At 35.5% G+C, this 20,667-nt stretch overlaps 1 protein-coding gene across 1 annotated transcript in view; it reads right to left on the bottom strand.

Moving 5' to 3' along the window:
* Nucleotides 1-20,667, bottom strand: part of SCLT1 (sodium channel and clathrin linker 1) — a 191,619-nt gene that overhangs the window by 27,715 nt on the left and 143,237 nt on the right. The gene's annotated exons all lie outside the window — the stretch shown is intronic.

Below are 20,667 nucleotides of genomic sequence, written 5' to 3'. Positions count from 1 at the left end.
AAGGTGTACTAAAACCCCAAAGCAGAGCAAATTTGGATATTTCCAGGTAAGTTTACTAATACAATAAAGTATATAAAATTTTAATGTGCTTATATTCTTGTAGAGTTTATATCATTTTAATAATCTACATATAATTTTTAATACAAAGATAATATTAAACCAAATTGACTTATTTGTTACTTTTTTTCCCCCGAGAACTATGGAAAAATCAAGTGTAATGAGACCCATAGAGAAGTGGCACTGCCTTTTTCTTAAGCCTGATGCAAAATATCTGCCAAGTGACAAAAGCTTTCACAGAGTAGATTTACAGTTTCTAATCATCAAAGCATACTGACTGAAGAAAAAGCTATTATGTTAGAAAATGGGATGTTAAATCTTTACAGGACATCCTCAGTATGGGAAGTCTCTCACTAAGCAAGAAGTAGAGTTACAAATTGTGCTACATTTTTCAAGATGTTTTTAAGATCTCAGTTAACATGACAGGCACTTTTTCATCTCTCATTTCAACACTGAAATAAGTAAGTAATAAATAAGTAAGTCAGAGGCACTTCTGTCCTATTAAAATAATGTGTCCTAATATTCTAGGTTTATGACTCCAAACTATTAGTTGCTTCAAGGTATAATACAGTTGTTTTTAAATGTTGTCTTGACTCAGTTTTGAGGCCCTAGCTAGAGGCCCATCGGTTTCCCTTCTTGTGCAGCCAATTAAATTCACACTCCCAACCACTTTGCTTATTGGGCTCTCATAATCGGGACCACTATACAGCTGCCTTAACTGCCCCAGGGCCAGATGTCAGACAACCAGAGCCCATTGAAATAATTCAAATTAGCCATTTCTAAAACTACTTACCCTGCCTCATTTCTTCCATGGAAATTACAAAAAAGGGACTTGCCCACTGTTCCCCCTACTTCCTCTGCCTTGTGACCAACCCTGGTGCTGCCCCTGTGTGGCCTTGGGTTTGCCCCAGGGAACTGTGAATATAAGAAATTATAGAACTCTTTCCTGTGTCTCTCTCTTGATCTGTGTCTGGCCTCACTGTATCTCAAAGTAATACAGTTAAAACACAAAGGTACACAACATATGTCAGTTAAGAAATAATACTACTATCAATTGCCAATGTTTATTAATTAGAAGTAATATGTTGTACAAATGCAACACTGGTTCTAATGACCGGGATGCTAATTCCCTGTAACAGTTCTAATTGATCTATTTTGTAACTACAGTCCATTTCAACTTCCAGGATGCTGTAATTGACCAAAGACACATGTAAACTCTGTATAAGACAAAAATTATCTGAAGATTTTCACCAGGTTTTCACCAAGACACATCAATCACTGTGCTAAATGACGTGGATATTTTTAAAGAGTATATGCTTGGATCCAGTAAAAGCACACGAAGTCATGCCGATTCATGAAAAACTCTACAACATTTTAAAGGCATTAAAGAAATGAAAATGTAGCAAAAAGTCCCAAGACAATTATTGAATGGAAGTTTGTAATGAGAAAAATAAGCAGAATACTGGAACACCAAAGCTTCTTATGCCCTGGAAGGCATTTACAATACCCCACATTTAGGATCTGGTTCTGTTACCACTCAGAGAAGGGGGTGTGGGACCACACCCAACATTTATCTGGGACCCCAAGGGATTACTCCTTCAGGATAAAGGTGAACCATATCTTAATCCACATCCCTCCTCACAAAGTCATACTTTGGTCATAAGCAAAACAGGAGAAGAAAAAAAAGAAACATTCCTGTGAAGTTGTGGCCACAGACCAGCCATCTTACAGGATTTACCTCAAAGAACAAATACCTAGGGAGGGCCAGAAAGCCTACCTTCCGTCATGTGCTCAAAACCAGAAGTGCTCTACGCCACCCAGAAGTAGCAAAGGCAAAGCCTCTCTATGTAAACCCTGTAACAAAATTTTTCCAGGGCAATTACTAGCAAGTAGATAGAGAAACCAGACAACATGCATAGAACCAGCAGAAACAAACCTGTCTGATACTGAATTTATCAGATGTAGACTTTCAAATAATGTTTACTATTTTAACAGAAAAGCAGGCAAACGTGGAAACGTCAGCAAGAAACAGGAGGCTCTTAGAATGTAAAAAGGCAGATATGACAAAGTTAAATAGAACTTCTAGTAACAAAAAAAACTTAAGATAAAAGCTCAACGGAGACATACAGCAGAGTGAACACAAAAAGAGAACTTATATTAGATTTGAGGAAACTGTCAGAATATAGCACAGTGAAAAGAAAAATATGGAAATAAAGAGAGACATAGGAATGTAATATAAAAGTCTAACATACCTTTAAGCAGAGTCCCAGATGGATGGGAGAAAGGGAATTGCGCAGGGGCAGTGTTTGTTTTGTTTTTAAAATCAACCTTATTGAGGTACAATTATGGAAATAAAATGTAGCCATTTCGTGTATAGAGCTTGGTAAGGTTTGACAAATGCATATACCCACATAACTACAATTACAGTTAATATACAGAATATGTCCCTCACCCCAAAATATTCCCTCATGACCCCATGCAGTCATTGTCCCACCCCCAGGCCTAGGCATCTGCCATACTGTTGTCTTTTGATTAGAATTGTCTTTTTTACAACTTCATATAAGTGTGATCATACAGTGTGCACTCTTCTTTGGCTTTTGTTTCATCTCATTTTTGACAATCATTCATGTTGCATTTATCAGTGGTTTGTCCCTATCGCTGTGTGTTTATCCACACACTTTTTTTTTTTAAAGAAGGCTCCATTTCTTTCTTTTTTTTTTTAAGATTCTATTTATTTATTTGTCAGAGAGAGAAGGAGAGAGAGCACAAGCAGGGGGAGCTGCAGACAGAGGGAGAAGCAGGCTCCTTGCTGAGCAAGGATCCAGATGCGGGACTAGATCCCAGAACCCTGGGATCATGACCTGAGCCGAAGGCGGATGCTTAACTGACTGAGACACCCAGGCATCTCTATCCACACAACTCTTGATGGACATTTGGGTTGTCTCCCATTTTTGGCTATTATAAATAAAGCAGCTACAAATATTTGTGCATAAGTTTTTTTGTGTGTGAATCTGTTTTCATTTCTCTTGGGTAAATATCTATGAGTACAACTGCATGGTCATACAGTAAGTACATACTTAACTTTGTAGCAAACTACCAAACCATTACTATAATTATTGAATGATAAGATTTGTTTTTAATAATCTGAATACAAGTTCTTTGCCAGTTATACTATTTGCAAATCTTTTCTCATAGTCTTGTTTTCATTTTTGTAAAATGGTGACTTTTGAAGAGTATGGATTTTTAATACAATGTAGTCTATCAATTTTTTTTAATGATTTGTTCTTCTTGTGTCCTATGTAAGAAATTTTTGCTTACCACAGATTTTCTTCATGTTTCTTCTAGAAATTTTGTTGTTTTCTTTTTATATCTAGTAGGACTATGATTCATTTCAAGTTACTTTGTATATCGTGTGATGTAATAGTGTGGTAGGTAGCCTCTAAAATGGCCCCCAATTTCCCTACCTCCTGGTATTCAGAACCCCACACTCAAGTGGGAGAGAGGGGGCTGTACTCAATGACTTGCTTCTAATTAATGGAAAAAGGTAAAAGTGATGGAATGTCACTTAAGATTAGGTTAAAAAAAGACCACAACTTTTGTCTTGCTTTCCCCTCTCTTCTTCCCTCCCTTTCTCTCTCAGCTCTCACTCTGAGGAAAGCAAGCTGCCACGCTGTGAGTACACATATAAAGAAGCTCATGAGGCAAGGAACGGACATCTGCCAACACCAGTTAACACCTGAGGCCTACCATAACTTTAGTGTGAACTTGGGAGTGAATCCTCCCCTGTGAAGCCTTGAGATGATTGCAGTTTCATGACAGATCCTGAGTCAGAGGCATTCTGGTTCAGATGTGCCTGGATTCCGGACCCACAGAAACTGTGAAATAATAAATGTTGTTCTAAACCACCAAATTTGGGGAATAATTTGTTATATAGTAATCAATAACTAATATAAAGGCTTTTCATCAAATATGGAAAACTATGGGCCATTATTTCTTAAAATACTCCTAACTCCCACCCCCACCCTTCTTTATACTGCTTGATATTGTCTCTCTGGTCACTGAGGCTCTCTGCTTATTTTTTCTTTCCCCTGCCTTTTTTTCTCATTATGCTTCATTTTTGGATAGTTTTTTTTTTTTTTTTCTTTTCTGTCTTCAAGTTCTCTGGTCCGTTCTTCTGCAGTATGTAATTTGTTGGTAATCACATCCAGTAAATTAAAAAATTTCCAATATTATAATTTACATGCCCAAATTTCCATTTGGTTCCTTTTTGTATACTCCATCTCTTTTCTCATCATCTTCATGTGTTCCTTTAAATCACTGAGCATATTTATAATCGCTAAAGTTCTTGTCTATTAATTGTGCCACCTCTGTCATTTCTGAATGTGTTTTTATGCACTGCTTTTTATTACTGGCTATGGGTACCATTTTTACTTATCTAGTAATAAAAGTGTTGGATTTGTTCTTGCAGGCAGTTAAATTACTTGAGAACATGCTAGATTATTTTGAGGCTTGGTTTTAAGTCTTGTCAAGGTGAATTTAGAATACCTTTTGTTCTGGGCTGGTTTAATTCTATTAATAAGGTGAAATGATTCTGTAATCTTTACTGCATGCACTATGTATTCAACAAGGATTCTCCACTCTGGCTGGGCAGAACTCTAATATCTCCTAGCCCTATGTGAGCTCTTGATGTTTTTCAGCTTACACCTCCCTGGTCATTGTTTGCCTGGCTTCTTCGAGTTATATTCTATGTATGAGTGAGAAAAACATTCAAAAGGACTACGCAGATTTCTGAAGCTCTTTCTCTGGTTCTCTGCCTTGCAAATTTCAGTTACTCAGGCATGAGATCTGGCAGTGGCTGAGATTACCTTCTCTAGACCATGATCCTGAAAGGACCCTCAGGCAGAAATCCAAGGTGATTCTACATTTTATCTTGTTTCTTGTCTCAAACAATTGTTTCAAACATTTTGTCCAATTTTCTAGTTGTTTCTGGTGGGAAGTTAAGTCTGGCACCAGCTTCTCTATCATAGCAGGAAGTAGGGATTCCCAGGGCTGTATCTGAAGAGTTGATATCTGGCAATTTTCTGAACCAAAATACTAATCTACACTATCAAAAGGCACAAAACACAACAAATGAAATGAAACCCATACTTAGATATATTACAGGGAAATTACAGAAAAACAAAACATTTTAATAGCCACAGGAAAAGAGATTACTTTCAAAGGGGTGACAAGTGAGATGGACAGATGATTTCTATACAGAAACAACAGCAGTTAGAGGTTAACAGATGGTTGTTTTTAATTTTCTGCAAGAAAATAGCTTCAATTTAGAGTTCTGTCAGCAAGCAAAATATTGTTCAAATATGGACATAAATATATTTTATAAACAGAAATTGAGAATTCATCACCAGCATATCCTCACTAAAGCAACTTCCAAAAGATATAATTTAGATACAAGAAAAGTAGTCCCACCTGGAATGTTTGAGATATAAGAAGAAATGAAGAACAAAGAAGGTGGTAAATATATGGCTAATATAAATGAACTCTAATTATATAAAACAATTAAAAGGTGAAATAAAAACACTACAAAGCAGACTTTAGAATCTGGCAACAATAATATATAAGTTGGGCAAAGGAACTAAATGGTGTTAATATGTCCCAAAGTTCTTGTATTATCTGGCAGGAGGATAAAGTCTTTGATTAACTTTAGACTTTCCTATGGTAAATATATATAGCATAACTTCTAGGGTAACAACCAAAAGGATACAGAGTTATTTAATTTTCAAAGCTTAGGGGAAGAAGTGGTATGATTAAAAAAAACACCAAGTCAATAAAAAAGATGAGAAAGGAAAGAAAAAGAAAGCAAATTTGACAAAAATAGAAAGTACTAAAATAAAATAAAGATAACAAATCTCAATATACTTTGGATTACACTGAATATAAATGAACTAAAAGGTCTAAAACAGAACCATATACTGTTTCTAAGAGACAGATCTATGGAAAACAGAAGTAATTAACAAAAAGATAACTAAAATATCCCCATATGTTTAGAAATTTAAAAATGTACTTATAATACATGGATTGAAAGAAGAAATAATGAAAATTAGAAAACACTCTGAAGTAAATAAGAGTGAAAATACTAGATATATCAAAACTTGTATGCTAAAGCTATGTCAGTATCTGGGGAAAATCTGTAACATTTAAGAATCCATTCAATTAAGAGAAAAGAAAAGGTGAAAATTTGTGAGCTAAGCTTCTATTTCAAGAAGATAGAAAAGGAACAGCAACATGAAAGCAAAGAAAGTAGAAAGAGAGGTAATAAAGAGCAGAAATAAAATATATAACAAATATAAAATAAGAGAGATTAAAAAATCAAAGTTTAGTTATTTATAGAGTAATGAAATTGATAATCCTCTGGTGGAAATGATAAAGACAAAACAGACAAGGTACAAATAATACCAGCATCAGTAATGCAAAAAGGGTTATCATTACAGATACTTCAGACATCATATATTATGAACACATTGCATCCAAAATACTTGAAAATTTAGAAGACATGGATACATTTATAGAAAAATATAATTTACCAAAACTGTTTCAAAGAAGAAATAGAAAATTTGAAGAGTTCTATAACTGTTCAGTGGAATGAACAATCAAAGATATTACCATAGAAATCCCAAAACACCACCACCACCACCACTACTCCAGGCCAAGAGAATTTCATTGGAGAGATCTACCAAATATTCAAAGAATAAACATTTCTAAAATACAAAGTTCATGAGAAAACAGAAAAAGCACCAGTCTCCAATTTCTTGAGGCTGGCATAACTTTGATACTACAACTTAACAATGAAAGTTCAAGAATGAGGGGCGCCTGGTCTGGTTCAGTCTGTTAAGCGGCTGCCTTTGGCTCAGGTCATGATCCTGGGGTCTTGGGATCGAGCCCCACATCCGGCTCCCTGCTCAGGGGAGAGCCTGTTTCTCCCTCTCCATCTGCCTGCCACTCTGCCTACTTGTGCTCTCTGTCAAATAAATAAAATCTTAAAAAAAAAAAAAAAGAAAGTTCAAGAATGGAAAGTTTCAAGGTCAATCTCTCTAATGAACATAGATGAAAAAATAGTAAACAAAATACTAGCAAGCCAAATCCAGCAATACATAAGGAGAATGCATTCCAACTGTGTTGGTTTTATTATAGGAATGCAAACTTGGTACACTAGCAAAATTGATCTATAAAATTTATCCCACTAGCAGATTAAAAAGAAAAAATAAAATGATTACCTCAAATAATACAGGAAAAGCTTTTAAATTCAATATTTACGATAAAAACTAAGTAAAATAAGAAGGAAACTTCCTGAATCTAACAGAAGTTATCCCCCAACATGGAAAACATCATACACAAAGATGAAGATTGAAAGCTTTCCTGCTGAGATTGAAAAAAAGGACAAGAGTCCTTGTCCTTTGATTCCGCACTATACTGGAGGTCTCATCAGTGTAATAGGTGAGAAAAGGAAATAAAATATATGATGACTGGAAATAAATAAAACTGGTATATTCAGAGATGATATAATTATATATAAACAAAATCCAACACATGCATTAATTTCTTAAATTATAGAAAACAAAATGTGCAGTTATGAACCAAAGTTGTAATAATACTGGCTTTTAGACTAATTGCTTTTTAAAAAAGTATTAGCCTGTTAAATCAGGCAAACAATAAAAAAGTAGAGTTATATTTTGTTTCCTGTATAATGTAGGAGACTAATGCATTTTGAAAAATTGTTTATGTTTGTGGACACAATGCATAAAGGCATAATTTTGTGATATCAACAATGAAAGGAGTGGGGATAGAGCTATAAAGGATCAGAATTTTTGTATGTTACTAAAGTTAAACTGGCATAAACCCAAATTAGAGTGTTATAACTTTAGGATGTTACATGTAATCCCCATGGTAATCACAAAGAAAACAGCTATAAAATATACACAAAAAGAAATGAGAAAGAAACTCAAAGGTTTCATTAAAGAAAATCAACTAAACATAAAAAAGACAGTAATGCAAAAAATGAGAGACAAAAAAGCTGCGAAGTATACAGAAAACAAAAAGTAAGTCCCTTCTTATCAGCCTTAAAATAGAAGGAGATTCTGGCACACACTCCAACATGGATGAGCCTTGGGGACTTTGTGTTTGTGTGAAATAGGGCAGTCACCGGGGACAATTACCATGTGGTTCCACCTATATGAGGTACTTAGAGTAGTCAAGGTCATGGAGACAGAGGTGAAGTGGTGGTTTCCAGGTGCTGGGGAGGGGGAAGAGGGCACTAGGGTTGTTTAGTTTAACAGGTATGGAGTTTCCAATTTTTAAGATGAAAAGAAGTTCCAGAGAAGGATGGGTTGTGATGGTAACATGACAAAGTGAATATACTTAATACCACTGAAATGTATACTTAGAAATGGCTAAGATGGTAAATGTTATATGTATATTTTACCACAATTAAAAGAAAAAGTGGAATCATTTCAAAGGTCCATCAATTGGTGAGTGGATAAACAAAATGTGGTATATATCCATTCTACTGACTCCTCAACAAAAATATACTCAATACTGATCTATGATGCAATATGGATGAATCTCAAAAACATTATACTAAGAGAAGGAATCCAGATGCAAAAGAACACATAATGTGTGATTCCATGTATAGGAAATGTCCAGAACAGGCAAATCTATAGAGTCAGCAAGTAGATTATTGATTGCCAGAAATAGGACGTTGGTACTGCCTGCAAATAGGCATGAGGGATTTTGTGGTTTGATGGAAATGTGCTGAAACCTAACTGAAGTGATGCTTGCACAACTCTGTAAAATTACTATAAATCAGTGAATTATATGCTTAACGGAGTGAGTTATATGGTATGCAAATACCACAATAAAGCTGTCGAAAGGAAAAATCCAAAAGAATCTACAGCTTTTTGTACTGAGCAAGGTTAGTGGTTAAAAAAATCAGAATCAAAAAGCATTTCCATTTCTTTATACAAGCAAAGGTCAGAAAATAAAATCAGAGATATTTATAATATCATAAAAATACTGATTATTAAAAATACCAACTAAATCTAACAAAGATGTGTAAGACTTGTACAAAGAAATTAATAAACTTTATTGAGTAGTGTTTAAAAAGATGTAAACAAAATGGAGAGATTCATGTCCAAAAGATTGGAATCTTTAAAATTTTAAATTATGTTGACTTGCTTCAAATTTACTTATAGATTCAATGTAATCCCAATCAAAATTTCATCATGTTTCTTTATGGAACTTAAGAACACAATTTTATGAATATGAATTTATATGAATATGGAAATGTCCATGGATAACAACAGGTATTTTTGAAAAACTGAATAACAGGAGTGGTTCTATCAGATATCAAGTCACTTTTCTAACCTTGTATTTATTTTCAAAAGTGTCTTCTAAAGCTATAATGAACACAGCAGTATGGTACTGACACAGGATAGGCTGACAAACAAGTGAGACATAAGAAAGCTCAGAAACAGACACATACACATTTGGACACAAATTATGACAAAGGGGATACTACAAAGTAGTGAGGAAATGACAATTTTGTCATTAAAGGTTGTAGGGATGAATGGCTACCACTTGGAAAAAATAGACTTCTACCTTACCCTGTAACACAAAATCAATTCTGGATTAAATAAAGACTTAAATGTAGAAGGTAAAACTATAAAGCTTTTGGCAGTTAAGCTGAAAGAAAATATCTTTAGAGGTCAGGACAGAAAGGGAGTTCTTCAAATAAGACATACAAAGCAGTCATCATAAAACCAAAGAGATAAACATGACTCCATTAAAATTAAGAACTTCTATTTATCAAAATAGAGGAGCAAGAGAGGAGAGAAATGATAAGCCGCAGAATGGGAGAAGATATTTGCAACACCTGAAAAAAAGGTAAACAACTCAACAGAGAAATGGTTAAAAGGCCTGAAGAAACACTTCACAAAATAAAAGTTCACAAGGCCAATAAACATTTAAAGATGTTCAACTTTGGCAGAAATATGACTTGCAAGTTAAAACTACAATGAGAAACCAGGAGTCGTTAGGCTAGCACAGTTTAACACATCTGACTTCATTCACTGAGTGAAGATGAGGATTATCAGAAATTCTCAGATACTCTACTACTTGCAAGAATGTAAACAGCTACAATTATTTTGGGAAAGAGTGAGGCATTTTCTACAAAAGTTGAAAATATGCATGCCTATGACTCAAAAATTCTAGTTTTAGGAATATGCTAGAAAAAGGAATGTCTAGGTGTATCAGGATAATACAGAGTAATAAAAATGAGTCCCATTATCCAGTGTGCTGCTAATGGGCATTTGCATTTGCATTTGGGACAATTAGGAAAAATGCTGGTATGAGCATTCTTGCAGCAGCTATATGTACAATCTTAAAGCTATGGTTTATTTTTGCCTGGTTTCTTTCTTTCCTTTTTTTCCCTCCAAATGGGCCACAATGAAAGCTTTAGGAGAAAGAAATTAGTAATTCAGCAATGAAGTGGATAATGAAACTCTTGAACAGAGATCAAGTGAAAATCAACTCTGTGGAAATAGTATTCCATAACATGATTAAACAAGAACTCTCTTCTGTGGTATTTCTTTCTTAGATATCTGTATTCATTATTTTTTAGTGTCAAGATTTGTTGCATCTTAAAAAAAAGTAGATATATTTCATTATATAAACATTTGCTATTACAGAATTTATAAACTAGGAATCATTAAAGATGTCATTTACTATTAATTTTTGGTTATCAATATCTTTATGTTCCAGCAAATATATTCCTCCAAAATTGTTATTCACTGCTGAGCACTGGATCTCTTTTTTCTGCGGGGTATTCCCCACCTTCAACTCTCACGCCAGATCAATGTTTATTACTAAAATCTATTATGTTTGAAATATTTGAAAACTATGTTTTGAACAAAGAAGGCTTTTGTTATCCTGAATTAGCTCATTGGGAAGAGTTTTACCTAAAGATGGATGACTTTCCAATCCAGTATCACCTTGTTAATATTATCAGTAGGTATTAAAGGAACTGAGTGACTGTATCAAATAACCACAGCTACCCTTCACACCTGTCAGAATGGCTAAAATCAACAACACAAGAACAGCTGGTGTTGATGAGGATGTGGAGAATAAAGAACACTCATGCATTGTTGGTGGGAAAGTAGACTAATGTAGTCGCCCTGGAAAACAGTATGGAGATTCCTCAAGAAGTAAAAAGTAGAACTACCCTACAATCTATCAATTGTACTACTGGGTTTTTCCCCAAAGAATACAAAACCACTAATTCAAAGGGATACATGCACCCCTATGTTTATAGTAGCATTATTTACAATAGCCAAGATATGGAAGCAGCTCAAGTGTCCATCAGTTGATGAATGGATAAAGAAGATGTGGTATGTATGTGTACATATATATATACAATGGAATATTAGCCATAAAAAAGAATGAAATCTTGACATTTGCAATGACATGGATGGAGCTAGAGAGAATTATGCTAAGTGAAATAAGTTAGTCACAGAAAGACAAATACCATACGATTTCACTCATATGTGGAATTTAAGAAACAAACAAATGAGCAAAGGGAAAAAAGAGAGACAAACCAAGAAACGGACCCCTAATTATAGAGAATAAACTAATAGCTATCAGAGGGGAGGGGAGTGGGGCGTTGGGTTAAATAGGTGATGGGGATTAAGGAGTGCACTTGTCGTGATGAGCACCGGATGCTGTATGGAATTGCTAAATCACTATATTGTACACCTGAAACTAATATAATGCTGTATGTTAACGAACAGGAATTAGAATAAAAACTTAAAAAAATAAAATGCTAACTGACAGCTGCAAAAAAACCCCCACACCACAGCTACCAAAGTTTCATGTTTTCAGATTCATTCTGCACATTTTCACTAAAAAAATATTTCACTCAATTTCTTTTTATGATTATAGCCCATCTGGTTTAATGTCACCAGTGTGTTCTCCATCTTCCTCTAAGGTGATTCAAGTCTACTCTTTTTTTTCATCTGTTTTGTTTTGTTTTTTGTTTCTTTTATTATGTTATATTAATCACCATACATTACATCATTAGTTTTTGATGTAGTGTTCCATGATTCATTGTTTGCATATAACACCCCAAGTGCTCCATGCAGTACATGCCCTCTTTAATACCCATCACCAGGCTAACCCATCCCCCCACCCCCCTCCCCTCTAGAACTCTCAGTTTGTTTCTCAGAGTCCTTGGTCTCTCATGGTTCGTCTCCTCCTCCGATTTTTCCCCCTTCATTTTTCCCTTCCTGCTTTTTTTTTTTTCATCTTTACTCTGTTTTAATCTTTTGTGTATACTACATGTGGGGACATCTCTATTTTGTGCTCTGCCTCAGCTTATGTTTTGGAGGAAAAATAATTTGTGAGAATCACTGATTTGTCTATAATCAAAAATAACTATACAAATTTTCCTTCCCAGAGCACTTACTTTACAGGTTATTTTAAAAGCATGAATCAGAGCATTTAAGATGATTTCATATATAAGAATTCGATTTATAGGACATTTGTTGCATAAATTAAGGTGTTTATTGGTCAAAAATATTTAATCCTATGTACTAAAATATGAATGTACAGAATCTAAGATCTATAAAATTTAAAGTCTAAGATATCTATAATTTTTGAAGATGTTCTTTGATCTTCCTGAACTAACAAAATATCCTACCAAACAATATGGATGATGTTACAACTCACAGACGCTATGTAATAATGGGACAACTCCAGGGACTCAGGTAAAAGTTCCTCTATAATAAAATGAGTATATAACTTGGGTGAATTATTTTTCAAAAAATCAAGTACTATTCCTAAAGTCACAAGTTGTAAAAGGCCTTAACAAGCTTTCTAGCCCAGATGAAAGCAATCGATAGGGTTGTGTTAAAACTATTTTGACAGACTCTAGGCAATTACATTCTACATTCTGTGTGTGTCCTTTTGGCAAAGTACTTTGTTGATACTTCAGAGAATACAAACCAAAATAAAACACATTCACTATCAATAACCTACTGGGAGTACTTGGCTGGTGTGTGCAAGTTACATATACAATATAGCAAAGCCTAAGACATCCAAGAAAAATATTTTAGAGGTTTAGAGTAGGATAGAGATTACAATAGTCAGAAATATTTCTCAGTAAAACATACGAATAGGCACAATAAATGAAATGTTTGTGTGGATGTGTATATATGTGTATATGGGTATGTGTGCACACATAGATATACCTATACCATAAATAGCCTCCTGTCAGTTCAAGTCAGGTTTTGCCACCAAAGTGTAGGCAGCTAACTTAGGAAAATTCTATTGTCAGAGTTTTTTCAAATCTAAAATTGCAGATAATGGATTATGGATCTTTATAAATTTTTTAAAGTCTAGAGTTTCCTCCTGTGTAAAATGGAGAGTGTGATGGTTAATTTTATGTGTCAACTTGTCTAGGCCATGGTACCCAGATGTTTAATCAAGCATTACTCTGGATGTTTCTGTGAGAATGTTTTAGGTGAGATTTACATATAAATCACTGGACTCTGAGTAAAGCAAAATGCCTTCCATAATGTGGGTGGACCTCATAAAATTAGTTGATGGCCTAACAGAACAAAAAGCTTAATTCTCCCAAGCAAGAGGTAATTCTGCAAGAGACGGCCTTTAAACTTGAACAGTAACAATGGCTCTTCAGGTCTCCAGCCTGAATGTCTTTGGACTCAAACTGCAACTCCTTCCTGAGTCTCTAGCTTGTCAGTTTTCTCCCTCAGAAAAACTTTAAACTTGCTAAACTCCACAAGCACATGAGCCAATTCCTTAAAGTAAACCTTTTTACACTTACACACATACACACATATCCTGTTAGTTCTGTTTCTCTGGAGAATCCTAATACAGAGAATATTATAGCATTTACTTCATAAAGTTTTTGTGATCATTACACGAGTTTGTTAAGTGGCAAATAGTATATATTCAACAAGCTGTAGTTATCATAAATATAATCTTTAGACTGATGTTCATTTAAGTCTATTTTATATTATATGGTTTCCTATTTCCTTATGTAAACATTGTGAACTGCTCAACATCACTAATTAAGTTATGACAAATACATGGTGGCAGCTTTGGACTACATCAACTTAGCTAAGCTAGTACTACATTTCCCAGCATTCCCTTCCCTGCCTGGTCCTGGGTTGGTGGTGACCATAAAAGAAATTTGTGCAGCAGGCTTGGAAGGCTGGCAGGGCAGTTGGCATTGCAGCAACTCATACACACTGTTGCTGATATGTTAGGTCACTATATTGGTGTGGAGCACTACTCGGATCCACAGCAATTCCATCTTTTGCCTCTTGGCAGATGTCCTCTTTCAGCCTCTTGAGTCATGTGCAGATGCATGGTAAATGGCACCAGCTTTTCCTGTAGGTCATCTATGACAGTGGTTGAAGATGATGAGAGATAAATGAAAACAGGGTTCCAGTTTGTCCTTAGAGTTGCTTTCATTCAGATCCAGCTTTTCTTTATGACTTCTAGCTTAGCTGACCCATAGTGACTTCAGGCTTAACACCAGATGCAGAAACAACTGCATTGCATTGACTTCTCTACCAGCTCCCACAACGGTGTCAGACCTAATTGCCAAAATAAATCCCATATTCTATATCACTCAGAGTAGCTCTGTTTTCCTGAATAAACCCGAATACATACAGGAATTGGTTTCAAGTCCAGAAGCAGTCCCAGAGGAATATAACCTCACAAATGAGTACTCTAACTGGTTCTGGATTATCTGGAATTGGTTCTCTGCTTTCATTAGCTTTAAAGGCCACTGGTAAAGGGTACCTTGGTAATCCATGCTGTGCAATGGCAAAATAGTTACTTAAATTATCACCTATATAATCAAGTGCCTATAAAGTTTAAGTTTTTGAGTGACCAAGTAGTTAAGGACATAAAACACTAGTGAATGAGGAGCATAATGGGACTTCTAGGTACACTGGAGAACTTTGAGGATCACAATAAAGAACTCAGAGTTTTAAATTCTGAGCTCAAAGTCCAGGTTAGGGACCTGAAAGCTGTTATGACTACCTTAAAAGAAACCCCATTTCCTCTGGTTACAAAGCCGAGATTTCTGATCATCAAATGCAAAGTCTAATCCTGTATGTGGTTAAATTATAACAAAAACTGAATTCCCAACGTTGCAAGGTCTCTCCTTCCCTGAAAATTGAGATAGGAACATGTGTCCAGACAGACTCCAATGAAGCTGGGGCCTTGAATCCCTAAGTTCTAGCATGCCTCTCTTGCCAATAGAAGCAGTCCTTCCACACTGTTTGGAAAGGTAAGTATCCTCTGCCTTAGGAGTTTGAACAGTCTCCCCTCAGGGAGTTGTTTTACAAGGAACAGGTGATTCCCTTCAGGATTTACCTCTCATTCATTCATTCATTCATTCACTACTTCTGTATCTATAGCCAGAGTCAAGTCTGATAGGCTCTAGGGACTAACCTACAAAACAAGACCTGTGAGGAGGCAGAATACCCTAAAATCATTACACAATTCTGCCAACTGTATGTAGACAGAACTGGGGAGTATATGCGGGAATGGATCCTAAGGGTGCTGTATTACAGCAGAAGAAATAACATTAGAATTAGGCCAAATTTTTCAATGTGGGCTCACAAAGCAGATATTCTGGATTCAGTGTGTTAGCTCAAGTATCTTGATTTGTTTGGTTAGTTGAACAAAATCTGGGTTCAAGGGTGACCTATACTGAATGATACTGAAATATAAGAAAATCCTTGTTATGGTATAAAGCAAGGTTTGTCAACTTGGCATTTCTGACATCTTTGGCTGGAAAACCCTTTGTTTTGAGGGGCTGTTCTGTGCATTATACGATGTTTAGCAGCACCCCTGGCCTCTGTACACTAGATCCAGAATCATCCTTATGTCTTTGGATATTTTTAAGACAAATGTTCCAGGGAGGGGAGAAGGATGAAGTAATCCCCATCTGAGAATCAGCAGTGTAGAGGAAGTTACTAAAGGCTGGGGAAGATTGGAAGACAACAGTGAGGTTTTTTTTTTTTTTTTTAATGTAAAAGCAGCTCTTCCATCCTTCAACTCTGACCCTCAGGAGGGTCCAGAGGACATTTTCTCCATGAAGACTGTGTGAAATACAGTCATGAGAGTTGCTCCAGTATCCCTGCAGTGCTCTGTATATTATTCACTGTGGAACAGAAATGACAACTGCTATCATGGATCTGGGCTTCCTGAATTCAATGTTGATGATAGGATTCTCAGTGGCAAGGGTGATGTAGCAGCCTTAAATCTCCAAAGAAAATGTGGTCATCATTACTAGAATGGGCAGCAAAGTTGAAGTAGTTATCAGGAGAGTCTGATCTGCAGAGATCTTTGGGATTTGCTACAAGTTTGATCACTGTGACCCTAGAACTGAAATAGATGGGTGGTCTACTATTTGATTTGGAGAAGTAGAATCAAACCTGACTTGAATCACTACAAGAAAGTGTCACAGCCATATAACCATTTCTCAAACTTGAGTCAGTTCACAGACTCAAAGCCTCTTGAATAAAGAAAGGGGCTGCAGGTTCCCATATATACTTCCTCCTGGCCTTCCCCTAAGGGATCTGTGAAGAGTTAGCAGGGTGACCATGCAGTGGGGAAGGAGGAATCCAGACATTTTCAGATTACTGGACACTGTTGCTGAAAAAATTCCTAGAGACCCCAAATAGCACTGTGGTCCACCAACCAGGAGAGGTTTATGCAGATCAGGTCATCAGTGAAGTCTTGGCCTAAGTCTCACAACTAGTGTGTCTATAATCCTATTCTGTGTTTATTTCCCTGGTTCTGGGATGCATAATCAGAACAGACACATTGAGCAACTAACTGGCAAAATCCCTACGCTGGTTCCCCAATCAGTGAAGTTAAGGGCTATTATAGTAGGAAAGGCCAAGAAGCATTTCATGAAGTATAGTGAGTAAAGGAAAGGTACAATAAAAGCCTGATTTTTCCCTTTATCTTTTTTCAGAAAGAGCTGGTTCCATAGGATCTTCCAAAGGTGACCAAAGGCTTTTTTTCTTTATTTAATATCATTCTGAAGTCATGGGTTTTTAATATATTTGACATGTTTCAATTTACTGCAGATACTCTTTGATGTTCAAATTGTTCCCACATCAGCCAGAGGGGGCCTACTTAAGTTGGCTCCTGGGTCCTTCTGACATGACCCAAATAATCTTGATACCTTCCTCCCCTTTTGCTACCTCAAAGTGTTTCTTTTCTTTTCTCTCTCTCTTTTTTTTAATGTTAGTCACCATACAGTACATTAGTTTTTGATGTAGTGTTCTATGATTCATTGTTTGCGTGTAATACCCAGTGCTCCATGCAATTCATGCCCTCCTTAATATCCATCACCAGGCTAACCCATCCCCCCAACCCCTCCCCTCTAAAACCCTCAGTTTGTTTCCCGGAGTCCACAGTCTCTCATGGTTCGTCTCCCCCTCTGATTTCCACCCCCTTCATTTTTCCCTTCCTTCTCTTAGTGTCCTCCATGCTATTCCTTATGTTCCACAAATAGGTGAAACCATATGATAATTGACTTTCTCTGCTTGACTTATTTCACTTAGCATAATCTCCTCCAGTGCCATCCATGTTGATGCAAAAGTTGGGTATTCATCCTTTCTGATGGCTGAGTAATATTCCATTGTATATATGGACCACATCTTCTTTATCCATTTGTCTGTTCAAGGGCATCTCGGCTCTTTCCACAGTTTCTAGGCTCATATTATACTTTTCTATCCTAGATCTGTAATCAATCATTTCTCTAGAGTCCTGGTTTCTTTCAGGATACCTCATTGCAACTGAATACTGGTCACTGCCTCTTAGGTCCCTTAAGTGGACAGAGCCAGGAAATACATGTTTTTAAGAGTAAAACACATCTTGAGTTCCCATGATAATATTCCCAATTTCAATGGAGAAATACAAGTTTTATTTAATTTGAGTGTCTTCCCTCTTATTATAAAAATCTTGGTTCTTAAAGGCATTTCTATAATTACTCAATTCCTTTACCTTGTAATCATAAGTTTCAGAATAATAACACCAATATTATTTCTAATGATATAACTACTAAAAGCAATTTATGGTTTTTTACATTTTCTTTTATCCTTAGGATTTATCTCACTAGGGATATACAGTCTTTTTTTTGGGGGGGGGGATATACAGTCCAATTACTGTGTTTAATGTCACTTGAAATAATTTGTGTAGTTAAGCCATCAGCTTCCTACACAATTAAGTTCATTTGTTTAATTTTACTTTTGATTTTTAGTTTTTTTACAAAATTTTGATTTAATTTAAAAGATAATTATATGAACATTTATATAGTTTCAAACTCAAGCCTATATATCTATAAGACAAGGTTCATTCAAAGAAGTCTAGCTTTCATCCTTTACTCCTTTCTCCCTCCTCATAGAGAACCATTTTAATTATTGTTTTGGTCACCTCTCTATTTTTAAGAAGAGAATGTGCACATATGTATATGAACATAGTGTATGTATAGCATGCTTGTATATATATGTGTACACACACACACACACACGAACACTTTACCCTCTTAAAGGGCAGAATACTATACGTACTGTATAAAATTTGTTTTTTTCACTTAATATATTTTGGATACTGCTCCATGTGCTAGGATTTTGTCTGGGATTACACTGAATCTACAGATGGCGGGGGGGGGGGGGGGGGGGGATTGTTAACAAATTCATAACATTGAGTATTCTGATCAATTAACTTGACTTCTATTTACTTAGGCCTTCTTTAATCTTCCTGCTATCATAGTTCTCATGTAGAAGTCTCACACATTGTTATATTCCTGAGCATCTGATGTTTTTTGATGCACTGTAAATTTTACTAAAGTTTTGTTTTGAAGTATTTGTTGCACATATGTAGAAATACAATTGATTTTTGTATATTTGCCTTTTATCTATTAATTATTTTGGACTTACTACATATACAGTCATGTTGTCTGTGAAGAATGGCTGTTTTCTTCCTTCCTTTCTAGTTTGTATACCTTCTATTTCATTTTCTTGCCACAGTGCACTGATGAGGACTTCTGATACAAATATTAATACAAGTGGTAATAATGAACTTCTTTGTTATCTTCCCAATCTTCAAAGGAAAATTACTAACATTTTTTTTGCCATTAAAAATAATGTTTCTTCAGAATAGATACCTTGACAAAATTAAAGAAATTCTATTCCTCGTTTGCTAAGAGTTATTTTGAAATATAAGTGGATATCTAATTTTATCAAATGCCTTTTCTGTATCTGTTGAGGAGACCTTATGATTTTTCTCTTTTAAAAATTTAATGTGATAAATTATATTAACTTATTTTCTAATGTTTTAATAATTTTGCATTCCTGGGATAAGGTCAAATTGGTAATAATTATTTTTGTTAGTTCTTCAATGCTCTTAGTAGATGCTTTTTATAATTCATCTAATTTTTTTAGTTGTGGTAGAGGTTCCAATTACCTAGCTCACCATTAAACCAGAAGCAGAAATTCTCTTCTCTTAAATTCATTCTAAATACATTTTTATTCCAGCATTCTACCAAAACTGCTCTTATCATGGTTAACAAAGACCATCAGAGGGTGCCAAACTAAAAGGTCCATTCTCTGTCTTCACTTTACTCCACCACTCAGTAGCATTTTATTAAACAATGGTTAAGAGCATACTGTCTTTACTGGTCATTTTGTTAGCTATGTGATTTTGAACAAGTTCCTTAACCTCCCTCAGCTTCAGTTTCTTTATCTGTAAAATGTAAATGATAGTGTTATCCACTTTGTAGGGTTGCTGTCAAGATTAATTATGTGCATGTAAGTTGTTTAGAACAACAAACATGTGCTAGTAAGTAAATATCACCTATTATTATTGCTTATACTCCTTCTGAAAAATAATTTTTTTTTTTAACCATTCTATCATGATTCTTACTTCTCTGGATATTCTTTCTCAGTCTCTTGCAGTGTGGAATTTTCATCTCTCCAGACTTTAACTTTTGGAACTCAGTCCTTAGTTTAATTTATCTAGACTTCCTTTCTACATGTTCTCATCCCATGACTTAAAAAATCACGTGTATGTTAATGACTCCCACATTTATAGCTCCTGCTGCAATCTCTTCCCTGAACTCCAAACTTACAGACTCAGCTGACTAGCTGATATCCTGATTTAAATGTTTTCTAGGCAGCTCATATTTAACATGGCTCAAACTTTTTTTTAATGATCTCCAACCCTTTAAAATCTAATCCAAGTTACATTTTATCTATCTATTATACAGTACTCGCCTACCTTCTCCCTTCTACCCTTGCCTCTCTACAGTCTATTCTTCAAACTGCAATCAAACTGATTTGTTGAACATTTAAGCCTGATCATATCACTTTGCTCAAAGCCTTCCACAGCATCCCACTGCATTCAGCCTAAAAGCTCAAGTACTTTCTGGGCAGGGGTCAGCAAACCTTTTCTCCAAGGGCCACAGAGCAAATACTTTAGGCTTTGCAAATCAATCAGATCCTGCTG

The sequence above is a fragment of the Neomonachus schauinslandi genome, chromosome 2, assembly GCF_002201575.2.
Source record: "Neomonachus schauinslandi chromosome 2, ASM220157v2, whole genome shotgun sequence".
Taxonomy (NCBI): Eukaryota; Metazoa; Chordata; class Mammalia; order Carnivora; family Phocidae; genus Neomonachus; species Neomonachus schauinslandi.
This window is presented reverse-complemented; position numbering and strand designations above follow the sequence as displayed.